The sequence below is a fragment of the Harpia harpyja genome, chromosome 17 (genome assembly GCF_026419915.1).
Source record: "Harpia harpyja isolate bHarHar1 chromosome 17, bHarHar1 primary haplotype, whole genome shotgun sequence".
NCBI classification, from domain to species: domain Eukaryota; kingdom Metazoa; phylum Chordata; class Aves; order Accipitriformes; family Accipitridae; genus Harpia; species Harpia harpyja.
In genome coordinates, this window is record NC_068956.1 from 3,035,001 (window position 1) to 3,039,406 (window position 4,406).

Sequence of the window (4,406 nt, forward strand, 5' to 3'; positions counted from 1 at the left end):
TGGGATTCTTGTGCTGTGACTGCTAAATCAGAGGGTCAGGTCCTCCTTGTTGGCCCCAAGGCTCCTACAAACTGACCTGACTTCGTATGATTGCAAGCCAATTATCAGTTTAGTGTCTCGGCCTTCCCAGATGCTGCTGGAAACGAAAGAGAAAATACCAGTCCCTGAAAACCTACAATTTGAACTGGACTGACAGCATTTGATAGATGCCTCTTGGGCTGGCAATGAAATCTGACCTTGCCCTCCAGAAATGACTAAAGCTTGAGGGCAGTTTTTTCCGTGGTGGAACTCCAGTTCTCCATCCAACAGGGAAACCTTTCCGCAGGTGAAAAGGCATTCTCAGTGCCTAGAAACCGGATGAGTTTTGGTGTATACTCACCTTTTACCAACCAGGTTGCTACTACTACAATGGCAAAAACCAGCATTGGACAACAGCCCTTCATGAATTGCATGGCCGATTAGTACTTTTAACCTGATCTACTGCTCTGTCTGTTTTCCTTGATATCTGTTGTCTCACTGGTAATCTATCATTTTACTGCTTTGGGGATAATCTCTTATTCTATTGCCTGCTGAGGTAGTTTGCTGACTTCATGAGCAAGATATTGCTCTTCCTGTTTTTTTAATGATGATCTACCACTTTTATAAATGATCTGCTGGATTTCCAGACATTCAGCAGCCCACCTAAAGCCGTGGCTTCCAGAGGACTGCTGGCCATCAGATGGCCAGATATGCATGTGCTGTCAATCTGATATATCCAGGATGAGTTAGGCTAATGCTCAGTGGTGTAAATATTTCTTATATTAAGATCCTGGCCAGTCAAGATGCCATTTGGGGAAGTTCTGGCTGGCCCATCACAGTGTGGGAGTTGAAGAATGAGAGATTAAGTGTTTCCCATGGTCTCGTGGGACCACGCTCCCTGCTTGACCCATGTCCTCCAACTTTTGGGTCTCCAAACCTTTGACTCTGTGATAACCAACAGAGACCCCAGGAGCAGCCAGCCCAGACAGCAGCCTGGCTGACTGAGAACATGTGGAGGCCAACCATATGCTATGTCAGGGGATGCAGGTCTGATTAATCTCAGAGTCCAAGTCCTGAAGGATGAGGAAAATACATTCATACAGCTCTGTGTAAATCCTACTTAATTTTTCATCAGTAGACAGGGAGACTACGAGGAGGGGGACTGGGAAACCCAGAGGTTAAGTGAAGTGACTTACCCCAAGCTGTCGAGCTGCACGGGATAGAGATTTCCAAACTTGCAGACCAGTCACTTGGTCACTGGGCCTCAATTTAATTAGCTGGTGTGTTTTTATTTAAGAATGATAGCGCATTACGTTTCCTTGTAATTCATGGACCCCACCCCACTGTGTGCAGATACAGATCAAAGAGATGGCTCCTGCTCACAGCCTTGCTGCTAGAAATGGTTTCTTTTCATGCCTTGAATTTGAGAACATCAACAGTATCTTAAACATTCAGCAAATGATTTCTTTTCTACTTAAAAGCAGACTCCCTTCAAATAATTTCCTCCTTCTTTGGTGCAGGTTTCCGCACTCTGAAAGCTCCATGCAGAGCCCTCAGAAATAAATCAGATCCCAAGCGTTCAGCCCTGTTGTTCATTTTGCAGATCCACGTTTTGCAAGCAGACCATTTTCGTGCGCAAACAGCAGCCTGCTTGCAAACACTGGCAAAATAAAAGTCATTTCTGAAATCACTGGCCACCAAATCCCTGCCTAAGCTTGGCGTGATTAAACCTGGGTTATCATAACAATGTGAAAGTGCATGACGCCCTGTGTAATATCTTTATGGGTTCTGCCGCGACAGTGTCAGATCTGAGGGTTATTGCTGCTCAGGCTTGTTTTGATCACCATTCCCTCTCTCCTGACCTGGGAACACAGTTGGGTTGTTCTTCCTGACTTAGGGGAGCTTGATCAGATTCAGTAAAAGGATGCTGAGAAGAAAATCAGGTCCATGACTCATAGTAATTCTTACCGAGCTCACGTAGTACTTGGGCAACACCGACACCAGAGAGGAGACCAGATTAGCTGGTGGTTGAGCTATTTATACCATGAGCACTCAACCCAATAGTTCCCTTCGAGGGCTGCTCTCTTCAACTTTCCCATGTCTGCAGAAAGCAAGGGCTCTTCTGCAACCAAGCCCTTTCCCAGTAGACACTTTGGAAAGGGTTGCTCCATTTTAGGGCTCTTTAGTCATATACATTATTGCATTGACCCTTATAGATGTAGTCATCAGGGGCAAAAGCAAAAGGCCAGTTCTTCATTATCAACTGGAGTTTTGCAGGTAGGTTGCTTCTATAGAGTCATAGAATCACAGAACGGTTTGGGTTGGATGGGACTTTTCAAGGTCATCTAGTCCAACCCCCCTGCCATGAGCAGGGACATCTTCAACCAGATCAGGTTGCTCAGAGCCCTGTCCGACCTGACCTCGAATGTTTCCAGGGATGGGGCATCGACCACCGCTCTGGGCAACCTGGGCCAGGGTTTCACCCCCCTCAGCATTAAAAATGTCTTCCTAATATCTAGTCTGAGTCCCTCCTCTTTCAGTTTTAAACCATCACCCCTTGTCCTGTCACTACAGGTCCTTTCTGCCTGTTCTCTCCTGCCTGCTGTGACTGTTAGTAGATGCTGAGTAGTGATGGGGTTGGGAGGCATAGGGCAGGCAACGGCTGAGTGGCTTTGCGGATGGTCATTTTTGCAGCGCTGACTCGTGTGTTCCCAAAAGAGGGGGGTTGTGGAGGAAAACCCCCAAGGGCTGGGGCGAGATGGCTGGTTTGGGTCTCACTGCCTGATGAGAATAGATGGGAGGGAGATGACAGCACTGGGATATCATGTCCTTGCTCTCGGTCTACATCCCAGCTGCCACTTGATGCTCATTCGATCGGGTGGGAGCCAGGCAGAAGGGCCCCCCCCAAAACCTCCCTTCTCCAAACTGTCCTTGCGGTGCCATTAGCACACTTAAGGTGAGGAGCAAACCAGCCGGACACCCCAAAGGTCCGCATTACCCCCAAATTCATGCAGATATCCAAAAATGTGGCTCCACCCTGATGTTGGCTGGGGGCCTGCAGAGAGGTTGTGATGGATTCGGCGAGGGCGCGAGCCGGTCTGCGGGACGGCACGTCGCACACCCTCCCGTACCATGGTGAACGTGAGCCAGCTCTGCTCTCTCTAATTAAGGGGCATGATTTCACCTCCCATTACCTCATGCTTACCACAGGGTAAGAGCACGGACGTGGGCAGTGTGACACACTGCAACTTCACACCCTTGCCTCGGTGACTTGTTCCCGTGTCCGTACCCTTTTTGTATTTATATTCCCCAACAGGAGCAGGCTGAACCACTGCCATCCATACACACACACATGTGCACACACAGACAAAATTTTATAGATCTGGCAGAAAGGATCCTACGCGGCATGTTGCACAACGTCTGCGAAAGGCAAGGTCGGAGATTTCCAACGTGACTTAAAGTATCCTGAATGTATCATGGAGGAAGGAAAGACCAATCTGTATTTCAAAATGCAAGTGCTATGCTTCAGGGAAAAGCACACTGATGCCTCAGATAAGAAGCATGGCATTAGTGGGGTTTTTTTGCTGGTGAGGCGCCTTTATCCTGATATGAGTCCCAGATATTAGCACAAAGAATTACAAGGGGGAAAAAACGATGCTAATCCTGTGTATCAGCAGTGTCTAACCTGCCAAGCATAAATATTCATGTAATCACTTTGCAGTTACCTGGTAACCACAACAAAGCACACATAGAAAATGTAATTACAGGGGCTCCGTAAACTCATCTTAAATTATCACCTATAGCCAGGCACATATTATTAGATATTAGATTCTCCCTTAGATGAGAATCTCATGTTCCTCGAGTCTAATTTGAAATAACTATCTCCTTATTGGCAAGCGACGAAATCTAAATGGAGTCACGTAAATCCTACTTCACAGCTTAATTAAGGAAATGTGATTACGGATCTGGATGCACATGCAGATATTACCGGGGAAGGGATGATGGCAGGAGCCTGCAGGAAGCAGTCGACGCTTTCCAGGGGTCATTTGTAGGGGAACCCGTAGGAACAGAGTTTCTATTGTTATACACTTCAGAGTATGTGGGGTGGAGAGGGGGCGAGAGACCGGATTCCCATTTTTAAGTGCTTTGGAGGTTTTCAGAAGGAGTCAGGTTCCATTGTTGCGTTTAAAATATTCTCTAAGCTCGCTGGGAACAATATACATTTTCACCGCTTTTCCCTCTGCGTCCTTCCCTCTCTTGATGAGGTTCACACTCTTTGGTTGTCCAACAACTGCCATTCATCTTTATTCCGTGCCGGAGGGGGTGGGATGAGATGAGGGGGAGATGTCATTTTATGCATTTATCCCAACAAAAGCCAAAAGAGATGT